This window comes from Rattus norvegicus, chromosome 3 (assembly GCF_036323735.1).
Source record: "Rattus norvegicus strain BN/NHsdMcwi chromosome 3, GRCr8, whole genome shotgun sequence".
Classification (NCBI taxonomy): Eukaryota; Metazoa; Chordata; class Mammalia; order Rodentia; family Muridae; genus Rattus; species Rattus norvegicus.
Window position 1 is genome coordinate 187,193,976 of NC_086021.1, and position 16,653 is coordinate 187,210,628.

General features: G+C 52.5%; 1 protein-coding gene and 1 long non-coding RNA gene across 3 annotated transcripts in view; both read left to right on the plus strand.

The window, feature by feature from the left end:
* Positions 1-2,212, plus strand: part of LOC134486512 (uncharacterized) — a 15,448-nt gene extending 13,236 nt beyond the window's left edge. Inside the window, exons 1-2 of the long non-coding RNA XR_010065565.1 lie at positions 1-1,492; positions 1,945-2,212. The exon at positions 1-1,492 is cut by the window's left edge and continues 13,236 nt beyond it. This is a non-coding gene — a long non-coding RNA (uncharacterized LOC134486512). The remainder of the gene's footprint in view (positions 1,493-1,944) is intronic.
* Cdh4 (cadherin 4) overlaps positions 1-16,653 on the plus strand; it is a 478,258-nt gene that overhangs the window by 291,213 nt on the left and 170,392 nt on the right. The gene's annotated exons all lie outside the window — the stretch shown is intronic.

Consider the following 16,653-nt stretch of genomic DNA (forward strand, 5'->3'; position numbering starts at 1 on the left):
GGCTAAAAAAAAGAAAAAGAAAGAAAGAAAAAAGAAGAAAAAAAGGAAGAGGAAAAGAAAATTCGGTTACTCAAGAATGCTACAAAGTGACAGCTTGGTGTCTGGTGCTAGCGCTTGACCCGTGTTCACAACAGCTTCCTTTCAGTTTACAAAACCAAGCAGGAGGCTGGAGGGTGAGGATTCACCACCTGTCTGTCCTCTGTGTCCACCTATGATTAGGAACAGAGGGGCAGCTTGACCAGGGCAGCATACATCTCCTCTGTAAGTAGGGTCCCTGCTGACAAGGTCGGACCTCAGGCTCTTCAGGGGGTGCACCTGGATGTCTCTCCAGAGGCAACATCTTACTCTCTGTACTCACGCTGCCTCCCTTTCTCAAACATCCGTGGTCTCCCAGATCTGAGGCAACTGTGAGGATCCCAGAAGCATGGATCACAGACAGCTGCAGAAACATCAGGCTAGGAGGGTGGTCGGCAGACATGTAAAATATGTTTTATATCTTCCTACCTCAGAATGAGATAACGACAAGTCATCTCACAGGGAAAGAGCTATACGCATATAAACTCATGCCGGAACATGCATGCATGCATGCACACAGAGGCACACAGACTCATGCATACAAACACAGACACGAGCATACCTGCAGAAGTGAAAATACCTACTGTTTGAATTTAGGAGACCTGGGAGTCCCAAGTACATAGCACCCTATCCTGGCTGATTGCGACCTCAGAGGCAGGAACTGTTTTCTAAAGGTGGGGAGGGTCCAAGGATAGAGTCCCATGTCTGCGTGATGTCCCCACCATGTTGTCCCCTCCCAAGGAGAGTTAAACAGCAGACATTACTAAAAGCACATCACCAAAACATAGCCCAGGCTGCCCAGAGGCCACATTTAACCTTATCACCATGAAGTGGGCTCCTGTCCCTCCAACTGCATTTTTGGTGTGGAATGTCAGACTGAGGCAGGGAACACCCCAGGCAGGAATGATCCTTACTGCAGGTGGCTGAGTCACAGTCATCTCCTCCTGCCATCCCCGGGGTGGGCGGGGAGGGGGGGAACCACAGATAACAGACACAGCACAGCCACCGTCACCGCCCTCAGTTAACCAAGCAAGCATCTTAACAAAATAAGAAGGTAAACCCAGATCCTGTCACCACTTGTCGAGCAGGAGATTCCTGCCACAGGGTGAAGTTAGGTAGAGGTTACAGATGGAAACCAGGCCACCGGCAAGGTATCATGGGTAGGAGGAGAGGCAAGGCATCATGGGTAGGAGGAGAGGCAAGGCATCATGGGTAGGGGAGGAGTCGGCTTGGCTTAAAAGCCGCCTACAACCATTGATTTGAAGTGCTTGCCTGCCTCTAGCATTTGTCATAACTGTGAGGACCAGCTCCATATGCTGGTGGGCTCCTCTAACGACATCCAAGGGCCAGCCACTCGGCAGCAAACGGTCCAACCGCATCTGCCCGCTCCTGGCTCTCCAGCTCAAAGCCTTCGTCTGTAAGATGGGGCCTGGCATGAGTAGTCTGGTCTAACTCCTTTACGCTTTGTTTCCAACTTTGTTTCCCAAGTCTTCCTCTCGCAGGCTCTGTGAACGTCCCTGTTGTGACTCCGAAGTGACATATCCAGGTCACGATTTCTGAGTCGTCACGGACTTGCTTTGGGAGTGTGACTGACATGGTCACCTGCACTGAGAACAGGAGATGAGCATGTCCTGCGGGGAGAGAGAGAGAGCAGCTTGGGGTCCCGCTTGTGTTGGGGAGCAGAGCTTAGACTTAGCTTTGGAAGACAGGGCGTTTAGAAACTGCAGGAGAATTTACAGGTATTAGATACCCATTTGTGACATTTACAAGCAAAAGAGCACAGCATCTAACAGCTTCTGCGACCCTTCTAGGGCTCTAGGCCTTCTGGGAGAACACCTGAAAATACGCATTGGACTCTGTCTTGTCCAGGTACAGAGGCATGGCCTGGTTGAGGAGCAGGCTCAGAGAAGCCATGGATCCGTCAAAGCCATTGTCTGTGCCCAGTAGCATGAGAGAGGAGTTGCCACTGCCCCTCCAGTGTTTGCTGAGTCAGCACATCATCAGCGGCAGCCCCCTCAGGTGCCCGTTCCCTGACTGAACAGCGAGCTAGCCCATTTTCCACAATGTTTCTCTGTGCCTTGTTCTGTTCCCCTGCGTGTAGCTGCCTGCCAATCAATACATTTATTTTTTACAAAAATGAGATCATGTCAGCTCTTTACTTCCAACCCGTCGATGACTCAGGGTCACATTTAGAACAGAACTCTACCATGTGGCCCTGAGTGATCTGCTCACTGGACTCATTACTACACTGGGGGGGGGGACTTATCTACAAGTGGTCATTGTGTGTGAACCTCAGCATCTCTTCTCTGGCTTCTTTAATAGTTCCAAGTAATCCCTGAGGTAATGGGAGAGAGAACCACTCCCCTGCACTTTGTCTAAACAGCAGGCTATTCTCTGCCCCCCAGTCCCTGCTCCATGATGCTTGACCTGACCACGTCCATCTGAGCTCTGAGCAGATGCGTTCTCCGTCCTCCGACCTCTCACAGTTCCGTTCCTCACATATACTTCTCTGGGTCTGTGCACACTCCCCAAAGCTGGGGTTTTGTTCACTGGTAAATTCCTGGTGTTTATCTCAAAGCCAGAGTGCACCATTGCTGTCTGCACTTTCTGACAGAGGGTGTCTGTGCACACTTAGATCGACGTAGACGGCGTGCACTCTGGAGTGTGTAGCTCGAGTATGTCCTGGGAGCCTGGGCCCACAACAACTAACGCTGTTAACAAAACTACCATCATGCTATCCGGGAAGCACTGCTAACACATACTTCATCCGTCTTGAGAATGCGTGTTGAACATCTACTGGAGGAGGAGTGGGAGGATGCTAACCACAGAGTCTCTCCTAAGACAGAAGAGTAGCCAATACCTTCACCTCTGAGGAAACTAGACTTTAGCATCAAGAAGAAAGGTCACCCACAGGGAGTATTTACCTCCCATCAAAAGATTTATTTCCATCCTTAAAGGTGATAATAATAATAATTACAGGCCTTTGGTGGTGGTAATTCACAAATAAGTGGTATTTAGTTAGTTTTTCTAAGTGCTAACAGTTCGCCTCACCTTTCTTACTGGTGAGATTTAGTTCACTTAGACATTCCCCAGGGATTTAATCAACATATCCCTGTGTGGACCATCTGCATAATTATGTTTGCTTTCACCAGGGCTGATGGCGCCCCTGACTGAAGGCTGTGCACAGCGGACAGTAGACAGCTGAGTTCCTGTGCACGGGAGTCGGCAATGATGGTTTAATGTGACTGTGAGTTCTGATCATAAGTGCTGGAACTCACGAAGGTTGTCTGCCTATTCTATAACATTTCCCAGACCTCAGGTGTGTCGTCTTACCTGTCACCAAAAACACCTCCTCCAGGCTCACAGCACCTCCTCCAGGCACACGGCCCCACCCACACACCCATTCCCAGGAGCACAGTGATGCAGCCAGGTTATCTCCTGAGCCATCAGAGGCCTGGCCACAGACAGCACACTGACCAGCATGTGGTCTTCACAGGCAGCCCCACCATGCAGCTGGAGTGAGGGCCATTTGGTTAAGGCTTCTATGAGGACATCACATCCATCCGGTCTTCTCCAACTTAAAGAAGAACCAGCTTTCCAAATCTACACTCATTCCTTCTCCAGTGGGTTAGTGGAATTGGGGCCCCTCTGAGGTTTCTGAATCCTCAGTAAGCTAAAGAATTTCAGTTCAGGCAGCTTTCAGACTGGTAATGGCAGAGAAGAGTGTGCCAAGTCAGGAGCCCCAGCTTGCCGAAGGGAGGCAGCCCCTCAGGTTGCACTGTTGTTGTTGAAGGGGAGACTCCTCAGAACATGGCCTCTGCTCTCTGGGATGGGTGGAGTCAGCAGGCTGCAATCACAGAAAAGGGAAAGGAGCCGGAAAGCCCTGGGACATGAGACATCATTCCTTTAATCGTGTGAAATAGCACAAGAAAATAGACAAGACCCAACAGCCACAGCTCCATGTACAGTGGATGTGCATGGCAGCCTGGCACAGTCCTTCCCAGAGTCTCCTTGTGACCGATCACACGTGCACATATGTGTTGCAGTCCACTGTGGCAGCAGGACTGGCCCGTGCAGATTCAGTGCCTGACGACCTGGGCTGTCTGATGAGCTACCATCAGGACTGTAAGTGATGTGACTTAGGGTCCTGATGACTGAGGATGTCTGAGGGCCGTGAAGTGGGGCACAGTCTCTTCAACTGGCCGTGTACACCTTACATTCAGGTCGTTTTCTAACATCTTTCAACATTCTATGTAACGTGATAATAATGACCCACCCCCCCTTAATCTCTTTCCATTCGTCAATTATTTCCTTTGGTAAAATCTTAAAACTGCCGGGTCCCAATGCACAGACATTTACTGTGCTTTTAATAAACGGTGCGCACAGTCCTTCAGGACAATTGATTAGATATATTCGCCATTAGCACTTGAGAAAATCCATTCAAACCTTTCGGCTTTGAAATTTAATTTTACCCAATTACAGTCTCAGAGATAACAGCAGTGACATTCGTTCTCCCCGAGCCCCCCCCCCCCACATACACACACCCCGGACTGGGAAAAAAAATACATTTTCATTCCTCTTCATGACAAATAACTTTAAGAAAGGATGAAAATTTTCATGATTAGTTGTGTATTTATGTCGTATGAAAAGCTCCTCGGGCTTGAAAAACGCGGCCACATCCAGGATCACTTCATCTCCTGATTTACCACACGCTTTTGTAATTTGTTAAACGTGCCGCTCTCTGGGGTTCTTTGACATCCATGTGCTTAAGACATGCCCTGGTCCCAGCTGACAGGCCTTGTGGGAAGTGACTGGATCAAGGGGTTCTGATCTGTCCAAACCCCACTGATGGATTTGTAACCTGTTGGACTGTCGGGAGGTGGGTAGAGGGGGTGAAATTGGGGGAAGTACACCATTCCGAGGCGTGACCTCTGATGGCCTCTTCCTCTGTCTCTCTCTTCTTCATGGGCACCATTAAGTGACCCCTCCCCCTCTCCACCATGACGCCTTCCTCACTGCAGACCCCAGAACCCAAGAGCCATGTGATCATAGCCTGAAACCTTTTCCTTAAGTTGGTCACACCAGTCAAGAGCTCACACTGCAACACTAGGACTTCCTTCAGAGTTTCATGGAAGAATAGGGTGACACCAGGTGGCCTGGAGGTGACATTGAAGTGAGAAAGGAGATTCTTCAAGAAACAGCATCTCCTGAATGGGACCACTGCAGAGGCTAACCGGTAAAGCAGTGGGCGCCTCTCCACATTGCTTCCACAGAGAGGGAGGGTGCAGAGAGCCTGGGCAGGCTTCCATGCCGGGACAGCGCTGGGAGAATTGGTGGTCAGGATGAGGAGGGCATGCCTGGCTTCCCAGCAGAAGGCCAGGACAGAATCTCCGATAGCCGTAGGCGCATTTCACGGGTACAGTTTGCAGTTACATACTGGCTACTTTCCCATTGCAGTGATGAGACCCCGTGACCAAGGCAGCTTATAGAAAATGAGCTAATTTGGGGCTTACAGTTCCGGGGGGCTAGAGGGCATGAAGGCCGAGAAGAGACAGCAGGTGGTAGGCAGCTGGGGCAACCACTCAAACTGCAAACGGGAGGCAGAGAGAGCTAACAATACTTCCCCCAGTGAGAACACACCTCCTAATCTTCCCCAAACAGCATCGCATCGGCTAACTGGAGACCAAGTGTGTAAATAGGGGCTTATGGAGGACATCTCATAGAACTACAAGTTGTTCCCCCCACCCCCATTATTTTCTACATACAACTGTGTACAACATGGATGCTGTGTGTGCACAGGCAGAAGAGGGCGTCAGATGCCCTCCCAAAGAAACAGAGTTACAGGTGGTAAGGATGCTGGGCATTGAATCCCAGGTTCTCCGGAAGAGCAGCCAGTGTCCTTAACTGCTGAGCCATCCGTCCAGTTCATTTTGCAGTTCAGACGGCCCTTGAACTAATTGTCCGCCCACCTCAGAACTTGAGCGCTGGGTCACAGCCGTGGCCACCACACCTGGCCCCTGGTCAGAACTTCAGTGCCTTTCAGAAGCGTTGTCTTCCTGCCCCCTTGCCCGTGTGTTTAGAGCTGTTCCAAAGGACCCTGGATAAAGCAGAGGTGCCGTTTTACAGATTCCCGTAGCAGGACTGAGGATTCCGTGGCTCTTTCAAGGTTGCTGTAAAGGGGGGAAAAATCTTTGTCATACTGCAGTGGAAGGAGCGCCAAAAGGGCTGGGCAGGGCGTGAGCACCCACGTTGAGTGTTTCACGAGAGGAAGTCGATGAAGATGAAGATATCTGCGGGTTCCCCCCCCCCCCCCCGAGCAAAGTCAACACAGGACTCTCTCTGAAGTGAAATGGGCTACACAGGCTTTGCAATAGGCCAAAATCAATAGTGGCAGATCCGCATCCGTAAAGGGACCTAATCCTTCCTGAGACTTAACCGATTAGCTCCTCCACACGTTTATCCGGGGGACATCTCTGGGAGGCCTAAGAAGGTGCCCGGCAGGGGAGGGGAGTGATCCTTCTGCTGGAGTGGATTAAGTGAGCTGCACAGTCTGGTATTTCACAGGCTGCTAAGCCTCCTGCTAACTAGGATAAGTCACAGCGATCCTGGGGTCAGGCAAGGCACAGCCATCCTGGGGTTCACTCGGCTGCTGGACTCCAGTTGTATTTTTCTTTGGGCTGGATCTAAAGTCCACTTGCACCTCTCTGCCGGGGTGTCAGTGTGTGCACCACCCCCTGGCGGTCTCCTCCTGAGTACATAGTGTCAGAGTACATGGAGCGTACTTCCTCCTCTTGAAGGGAGCTCCAACTTAAAGGGGGGAGGGAGGTCTCGCTGAGATTCTATCTTATGGCATCCTCGTTACTGTAAGGAAAACTCTGAGGTGGGAAATGCATAAAGGGAGGTTATCTGTGTGCCTCAAAACTTTGGAAACTGAAAACCTGAAGCACCTCACTTCACAGAGACAGTGACATGAGAGAAATCACATGGGGAGACAGCAACCAGATGAGAGAGAGGAGATAACCTTTGGACTTCCCACTGAACCCCACTTCTTAAGGGGCTCAGTACACTGGTGACCGGGCTCCCAGCACACAACCCCTCAGGGGGCCTCCAAGCCATTTCTAATCCAGAGCAGCCACTGAAGTGTTCCTACCTAAGGCCAGACGTGGTGCTCAGAGGGAAAGAGAACACACTGTGCCCTCTAGCCATGGCCACAGCAGCATCTAGCTGTTACTTCAGACCAGGTGAGGGGCTTGGGGGACAGTGTCCAGGTTAGAGGGTTATTTCCACCCGGGTCCCTGTGAGACCTGCTCCACCAACCCTGCTCAGAGCAGAGAAGCCAGAGGGCATCTCAGGGAGCAGAAGGGCTGGAAAGGAGCCCCCAGTAAGAGGAATCTTTAGAGGTCCCCAAGTGCCCTTGACACTCAGAGCACCAGTACATTCTGAGGCAGGGCACAGCCAGGAGGTGTGGGGCCTGGGATCTGACAGTCCTGGAGCACACACACTCCTGAGAGAGGCTAGAAGCATCCGGGAATGCCGGGCACTGTGGACACTGTACTCCCTTCTCCTGAGGATGATGGAGGGATCTCCTGGAGCAGGCTGACTGGAGGCTAGCACGGTTCATTATGTCTTCATGGGAGCAGCCCTCAGCCTGGGGGAGCCATTAGCTTACATGTGTGCTAGTACCTTGTGGGCAGGATTTCTTGGATCGGTCTTGTCCTTCTAAGATTTTTTGTTTGGCTTGTTTTGTTTTGGCCCCGAGTCAACAGGTAGGTCACGGTGGGGACAGAAGCCATTGTGGAGATTTATCCCAGCCCTGCAAGCAGAAATAGCTGCATCTCACAACTGCTCTGTGGGCCCCCTGGCACAGAGGGTGGTCCTTTCTATAGTTCCTGCCAATATAAGTGAACTGTGGGATCAGCAGAGGGTCAAAAGAACAGGGAAACTTCCAGAACTAACTTGAGGCACCTCCTGCTTCCAGCCTTGGTGCACGTTAACCTTCCTCCTCTTGGTGATCCCCAAGGAAGTCATCGGCAAAGGGCTCCCAGCCCAGCTCACATACTCAGTTGTCCAGTGAGCCATGCAAGAGCCTGGACAAATCCACCCCAGGCAGCCTGGTCCTCTGATGACCAGTCTGGTAAGACACTGAGACACACTGTAGACAAAAGGAAAAGGAAGAAAGCCCCAGGGAACCATTACAAGATTATGATAGTTTGACCGCGAGACGTTCCCCCACAGGTTCGTGTGTGTGTGTGTGTGTGTGTGTGTGTGTGTGTGTGAGAGAGAGAGAGAGAGAGAGAGAGAGAGAGAGAGAGAGAGACTGTTCCTGGGGAGACGAAAATAAACGTCTACTACCCAGGGACCACAGTACAGCCACACCAAACTCCAGCTGATCAGCCAGTAAGTTTCACTGGGGTTGCTTAAGGGGATACTGATGAGGCGTTACAGGAGCAGAAATGACCCGACAGCACGCTGCACAGCCTGCAGGCAGCACAGCAGGATGGGAGTGGCCTTTCCAGGTTGCTAAGTTGGTCTCTGCTTCTTTCTGGGCAGCTGAGCTGGTCTAAGAACATCTCTTTGTAGCTGTCCTTATATAAGCTGGCGGAGGGAGGAGATTAGTGAATCTGCTCTATTTTAGGGACTTCCTGAGCTGTTGAGTAGTTTACTTCCTGAGACTAAGGTGCTTCCCTGTGGGATGGAACATTTCGCCTCTCCTTAGAGCATCTTGTTTTAAGGACCTTCCCTCAAAGGCATTTTGTCTCAAAGGAAATGGATACCCAGTAATGTCTGAACACTGGATCCCAGGCTGATGACACTGCATTGGTATTTTGTGAAAACTTTAGGACCTGAAGCCTAACTAGAGGAAGACCCCCAAGGCTTACAGAGCCCAGCCGCGCTTCCTGTCCACTCTGCTTTCTGTTCTATGAAAATAGGAGGTGCTGAGGCATGTGCATACTTCCACAGCCCTGATGCTGCTTGCCAACATGCCTCCCTCCCTCCCTCCCCTACAGACTAGTTCTTCTCCAACCAGAAGCCCAAATCAGTCCTTCCTGTAAGTAGCCTGAAGCAGAGTGCAGATAGGTATCTCCTTATCCCCAAGGCTTTTTGCATGTGTGGCTGGAGCGGATCAATCGTGTAGTATCAAACAGTAAGACGAACAGTGCAAACTCAGAAATCTCTTGGAGTTCTCTTTAGTACAAGCAAAGCTCTGCAGGGATCTGGTGCAGGTGACTGAGCTGGACCGGGGTCTCTGGTCAGATGTCCATACACAGCAGATCTTGGGGGCAAGACTGGAGAGTCCATGCAGGTGCTGCCTCTAGGAAAAGAAGCACTCCAACTCCTCCTTACATGAGGGACAAAGGGTGAGGGGAGGGCCTGCCCCGCCCCCAAGACCCTTCCCTGTTCCACGCAGCTCAGCCCCAAACAGTGACAGCAAAAAGCAATAGCATCCTGAATGAACCATTACATCCTGAAAGGCCGCAAAACTCAAAACTAAGCAATAAAAACCTCTAGCTGCGTCGTAAGGATCCAGCTTATGGCAGCTTTGTTCCTTCTGCACCTCGAGGAGAGTCTCAGTCATGCCAAGCACGTGCATGGGCTTCTCTGTGGGGCAAGCGGGCCTGCTTACCACATTCAAGGGTGGGGACTACCAGAGTGGGAGCCCTGTGCCACGGACCTCCGGGCATTGGACTCTTCGTAAACCCCAAGGCCTGGGGATGCCTGGGGATGCCGGGCAACTTGGTTCCTATTTTCTTATCCACATCCTTCTTATCCACGTAGATTAAGGCCGCGGCCACTGTTGTTCCCACTCCACTCCCCTCCTTTGACAGCGTGGTCACTGGCAATCAGACCGGTGGCCTGAGGGAAATCGAGGCAGGCAGCAGGTAACACAGCGAGTTTAACCTGGCTACCAGGCTGCATGACCTCTAGCAGGGCAAAGGAGGGAGAACAAGTCTACATGTGCCCAGAAATGAAATGCAGACCCAGAGCTGGGTTTAGACACACCTCAACCCCACTCTTGCTCCAGAACTGCTCCCCACACCTCCATGGCTCCCCCTGGCCCCACAAGCTACAGAATAACCTAGAGGTCAGGTGACAGGTCAGAGCCTCACTAGGAGTCACAGAGCTTCTAAAAGCTGAACCAGGCCTGGAACCTTCATATCATCTGCCCCAGTGTTCTCTGGTAGCATTCATCCTGCAGATGGCTCCTCCCTCCACAGTGGACCCCTCTCCCTCCCCCCAGTGGACTGCTCTCCCTCCCCAGTGGACTGCTCTCCCTCCCCAGTGGGCCGCTCTCCCTCCCCAGTGGACTGCTCTCCCTCCCCAGTGGACCGCCCTCCCTCCCCAGTGGACCGCTCTCCCTCCCCAGTGGACCGCTCTCCCTCCCCAGTGGACTCCTCTCCCTCCCCAGGGGACTGCTCTCCCTCCCCAGTGGACCGCCCTCCCTCCCCAGTGGACCGCCCTCCCTCCCCAGTGGACCACTCTCCCTCCCCAGTGGACCACTCTCCCTCCCCAGTGGATTCCTCTCCCTCACCAGGGGACTGCTCTCCCTCCCCAGTGGACCGCTCTCCCTCCCCAGTGGACCGCTCTCCCTCCCCAGTGGACCGCTCTCCCTCCCCAGCCTTCCACACCTGCCCCTTCTGTTCCCTCATCTTTGTCTGTCCACATTCATGTGAACACCCGGGCTGATGCCTGTTTCTAATGAAAAATAATCCAAGCTGTGACAGCCCCGTGAGGCTCAGTACTGTGCCAGCTTACATAACTAACTTCTCAAAAGCCAGGAGACAATCCCATAAAAATCCTATAAAAAAAATTCCTAATTTTCTAAGAAGGAAATCGAAGGGTCCGTGTTCACTCAGCGGAAGAGCTGCTGAACGGGAACTTAGACTCCAGCTCCTAAAGGCAGCAGGGCCCAGGGGCCTTCATTCTGCTGCCCAGTGCTGCTGTTCAGAGAGGCAGCCTGACCACCTCCATCTCTCTGCTCCAACAGCTCTGCCTGCCCTTGGGACAGAGACCACACCCCTCCTGTGTCTCTATCCAGTCTCTGTCACCAGGAGCTGAGCTGATCCGAACGCCCCTGGCCTCCAGCTAGAACAGGAAGGCCTGCGGGCATGTGTTCTGTCCTCATTAAACAAGCAGCGTTTAATAACCATAATTAATTCACTGTGCTGTTCCCGTAAATCAGACACATTAGACAGAAGTCAGCAGACGCTGTGATAAAGTCACCAGGCATCTTGATCGTTAGAGACTTGCCGTGCAAGGATTCGCTGCACCTGGCCCTGGCTTCGTGCGCCCCTCTCTGCGGCCCTAAAGAGCTTCAGGCTGCCCTGGCCTGTGCGCTTCGCTGTCTGAACACTGACTTGTGTTTGTGAGGTCCCTGAGAGCCACATGGAGTTCACCAGTGTCTTATAATCTCCTACTGGGTGTCAGACTTTGAGCCTTAGGAGCACACAGTGTTTGGCAGTGCAAGCTAATGGCCCCTTTGTTTCCCTTGCTACATTCCCTGCAGCCCAGCAGGGCGCCTATGCTCCACTCAGCGCAGCCCATAGGTGGCTTCTTTCCCTCCAAGTCTCTTTAAGCAGTGGGTCTTTCAGGAGAATATCGGGCAAGAAAATGAGAGAGAACAGTGGAGCAGATGGAAATGGTGAGGGAGGATCCTGGAGCCAGTCTTTCAAGCCATGGTGCTGTCTCTGCTTCAGGGCTGAGCCTCCTCAGTTCTAGGGAGCAAGGGTGGGAAATATGTGGATGAGTAGCTCCAATAAACCTGTGTGCTCAGGCCCTCGTTCTCGGCCCTCGTTCTCCACCCTCGTGCTCCACTCTGGTGCTCCACCTTAGTCCTCCACCATGGTGCTCCACTCTGGTGCTCCACCTTAGTCCTCCACCATGGTGCTCCACTCTGGTGCTCCACCTTAGTCCTCCACCATGGTGCTCCACCATGGTGCTCCACTCTGGTGCTCCACCTTAGTCCTCCACCATGGTGCTCCACCATGGTGCTCCACCATGGTGCTCCACTCTGGTGCTCCACCTTAGTCCTCCACCCTCGTGCTCCACTCTGGTGCTCCACCTTAGTCCTCCACCATGATGCTCCACTCTGGTGCTCCACCTTAGTCCTCCACCATGGTGCTCCACTCTGGTGCTCCACCTTAGTCCTCCACCATGGTGCTCCACCATGGTGCTCCACTCTGGTGCTCCACCTTAGTCCTCCACCATGGTGCTCCACCATGGTGCTCCACCATGGTGCTCCACTCTGGTGCTCCACCTTAGTCCTCCACCATGGTGCTCCACCATGATGCTCCACTCTGGTGCTCCACCTTAGTCCTCCACCATGATGCTCCACTCTGGTGCTCCACCTTAGTCCTCCACCATGATGCTCCACTCTGGTGCTCCACCTTAGTCCTCCACCATGATGCTCCACTCTGGTGCTCCACCTTAGTCCTCCACCATGATGCTCCACTCTGGTGCTCCACCTTAGTCCTCCACCATGATGCTCCACCTTAGTCCTCCACCATGATGCTCCACCTTAGTGCTCTACCATGGTCCTCTACCTTGGCCACAACAGCAACAGTGGCAACAGTTTAGACTGTCATGCCCTTCCTCTATGCCGGAGCCAGTGGGGGGACACCGTCAGTCTGCACAACTCAGTACTTTGAGATACTTTCCTTACCTCTATTTCACAAATGACAAAAGTGAAACACAGAGAGGTAAAGAAACTCATCCAGGATCACACAGCAGAAATGCATGGGAACCGAATTTCAACCAGCCATCCGGGCCTGTGCTCGAGGAGTGCTCAAGTGTGTGTGTGTGTGTGTGTGTGTGTGTGTGTGTGTGTTCCCAATGGCATGTGTAGTGCTCAGGTGTGTGTGTGTGTGTCTGTTCCCAATGGCATGAGGAGTGCTCAAGTGTGAGTGTGTGTGTGTGTGTGTGTGTGTGTGTGTCTGTTCCCAATGGCATGAGGAGTACTCAGGTGTGTGTGTGAGTGTGTGTGTGTGTGTGTGTGTGTCTGTTCCCAATGGCATGAGGAGTGCTCAGGCGTGTGTGTGTGTGTGTGTGTGTGTGTGTGTTCCCAATGGCATGAGGAGTGCTCAGGTGTGTGTGTGAGTGTGTGTGTGTGTGTGTGTGTGTGTGTCTGTTCCCAATGGCATGAGGAGTGCTCAGGCGTGTGTGTGTGTGTGTGTGTGTGTGTGTGTGTGTGTGTTCCCAATGGCATGAGGAGTGCTCAGGTGTGTGTGAGTGTGTGTGTGTGTGTGTGTGTGTGTGTGTGTGTGTCTGTTCCCAATGGCATGAGGAGTGCTCAGGTGTGTGTGGAGCCAAGAGACACTTCTGCAGCTTTCTCCGAGTGCTCTGTTCTTGGTGCTGTGGACAGAAGGGACATAAGGATTGCAAAGGCCTCCCAGAGGTTCCCATGGTATTCCTGTATCCATAGAAAAATCACTCCTGGCAACAGGTGATGCTAGAGAAGCAGAACTCGGTCTCTCAGCACAGGAGGATCCCTGGGGTTTGCGGGCTGGCTGGTCTGAGTTGGTGAGCTCCAGGTTCAGAGACAGACCCTGACTCAAGAGATCAGGTACAGAGTGGTTAAGGATGACCCGATGTTGCCCTATGACTCTGCCAGTCAAACACACACATGTATGCCTATGCATGCATATACATATGCACACACCCACATGAGTACATGCATATACCATGTAAAAGGATCTGCTGATGCCCATTGTAGAAAGAAAGTGCATGCATTTACCACACACACAAACACACACACACACACACACACACACACACACACACACACACAGATCTGTTGATGCCCATTGACTGAATAAAGTGACATGGGTGGAAGAAGCTTCTAGAAACATTCTCATGGATGGAAATGGCCACCGTGCCTGAACAAAACGATCCCTGGCCAATAAGCTGCATGGTTGGCATTACTCCCTCCAGCTCATGAGTGTGGGTGCCGGAAGTCACACCTCAGCCTCTCAAGGCAGGGGTCCACCACAGACATGGCCATTCATGGTCCTTCACTGAGGCCAGCAGGGAGGTCAGACCCACGAAGCTGCCCATGCTGCTTTGCTGTCTGTCCATCAGGGAGGCTATTTCAGCCACCCGCTGGCCAGGGTGCTCGTCGCTCCCCTCAGAGACTGTCTTTGCACTGTGTGACTTTGAGAAGTTAAGTGTGACACTCATTTTGTTAATAAGCCTGAACTTTTGAGTTGGCTGAGAAGACGCTGTAGCCCCCAGAGGGCTGGTGTGGCTCCAGTCAGTGCAGTCTATGCCTGGGGATATGAACAGCTCCCTGCAGCAGCCTCAGCATTTGCCAGCGTCTGAGGCTGGAGGATCTGCCAGCCTCTCTGTGCTTGTGTGACCTCTGCAGGGAGCGGCTCCCAGCGTCCTCATGTTTATTCGGTTTTGATGAGTTGTGTGCACAGCCAAAGGCCGCCAATTGACCTTACAATGCACCAGTGTGACAAAATGTTAGATTTATCTCTGACCTTTGGGTCCCTGCAAGCAGCTGGTGGCCTCGTTGGACTAAGTCTGAACAAGTCTCAGCCTGAGCTGCATCCTCCATTCCCTGGGACTCCTGTCAGAGCCATCTGAAAAATCAACCGGAAGAGCAGGAACCAGAATGAGTGGGTCCTGCAAAGCGGACATATCCCATCAGAGCAGGAGCTAAGGGACCATCTCAGCGCCCTCCCCAGCCTCTTACAGCAGATGCTGTGCTGGACAGTGAACTGATGTGTTTTCCAGAATGGTGCAGACAGGGGCTGCCTCCACCCACTGGCCAGCTTGCAGCCGTGGTCCTCACCACTGCCTTCCCTCCCGAGCAGGCTGTTCTTGATGGTGTTCCAATTCAGGAGGTCCCATCTAGGGAGGTCCCGGGAGCCCAGAGCCAGCATCAGGGCGACCGAGTGACATGCCTACCCCATTGCCCTCTGCCCTGTACCCTTGACACCACCACCCCTGGCCTTGGAAGCCATGTTCATAGGAGGTAAGGCGCCAAATGGATATGGACACATTGTAGGGATAGAGTTCTTGGAAGGGTACTCAGAGCATTATGGGATGGAGAGGACAGGTCACTAGAGAGCTGGAGGTCCAAGGTCAAATGAAGTGAAAGCACCAAGGGCTGCCTGCCGTACGGCACCCTGCACAATTCATTGTCAACACAAAGGCCCAGTGCAGGGCAAGGCTCCATGTGCCTAGGCAGACAAGTCTGGTTGCTAATGTGAGGGGAGGGTTGGGCTGAGCACAGAGGAAGTAGGCAGGCCTGAAGTATTTTGGAAACTGTTTATTCTAAAACCACTGGGCAGCCATCGCAGGCTTTAGTGGAAAGGCAGAGTGTGGGTTTGACTGAAATCTGGTGGTCTACACTAGGCTCCTATTTCCTAGTACAGAGGAATTAGAGTCAGGAAAACTGTGAAAGAGACCTCGGATCTCATCAGAGGCTACTTACTCCACACACAATGCAACCTCAGAAAAAGCCATTTCCCAAAACTCCTATCTACCGCTGAGGGAAAGCAACCACTCTCTCCAAATCATCTTCCTCTACCACCAGAGAGGAGGGTCCTGCCTCCCCAGCCTCCTTCCCCTCAGCGTCAAAGGGCTTAATGAAAATAATTCCTAGCAGCTGCGGTTCTGAGGGTCCTGTGCCGGTGGGATGTGACTTCTGGTTATCAGTAGCATGTGTACGCAGGACATGCTGTGAGAATGGAGCCTGAGGAGAAGTTCTACTTTTAGGGGGCGGTGGCAGACTGAGCTGGCCGGCCCAGGAAGAACCAGGTCATGAACACCTCAGGCTACCTGAAGCTACCCCCTTAAAGTACTCACTCCCTTTACAGCCATAGCTAACAGTGGGCAGGATAGGCCAGACAAAAGTACAGCCCAGAGTAGCCCCACAAGCAGAAATGTGAACATTAGGAGTATGTAGACCCAGGATTGGGTGACCCCCATCAGGAACATATTGCTTCTTGCATTGACTGGGTTTCTCAGCTGCTCCTAGAAACTGAGCCTCACTGTCATCGAGAGTGACTGTCCCCTCCCCATCAGCTCCAGAGAACTGTGAAGAATGAGTCATCAGTCCATGGCAGGATGACCTCTAGACTGTTCATGAGGGCTTAGGTACATACACTGGCTAGGCCAGGATCACGAGTCCTCCAATGGGCCAAGGGTGAAAGGTCAACCCACCCAACCAATGCACCAGTGTAACAAAAGGATTGAGAGGACTTTGGAGGCCCCTACAGAGCCCAAAGTCATCGTCAAGTTGAGGATGGAGGCGTCAAAACTGAGTCGTCCCCTCCCCCAAGAAGTGTGCCATGCAGGCTTGAGCCCAGGAGGATGAATGGATGGGTGGGTGGGTTGGTGGATGGATGGATGGATGGGTTGGTGGGTGGATGAATGGATGGATGGATGGGTGGGTGGGTGGGTGGGTGGATGGCTGAAGAGAGCCATTTAGACACGGCAAAGCTAAAGTAACCTTTCAGGGTCCCTGCGGCCATCCCAATGTTGCAAAATGTTGCCATGACTCCCTCTGGTGATTTAGGATAGAACATAGGTGGTGGGTCAGGTCTGCAGGGTAAAAGAGCCTCAGACAGA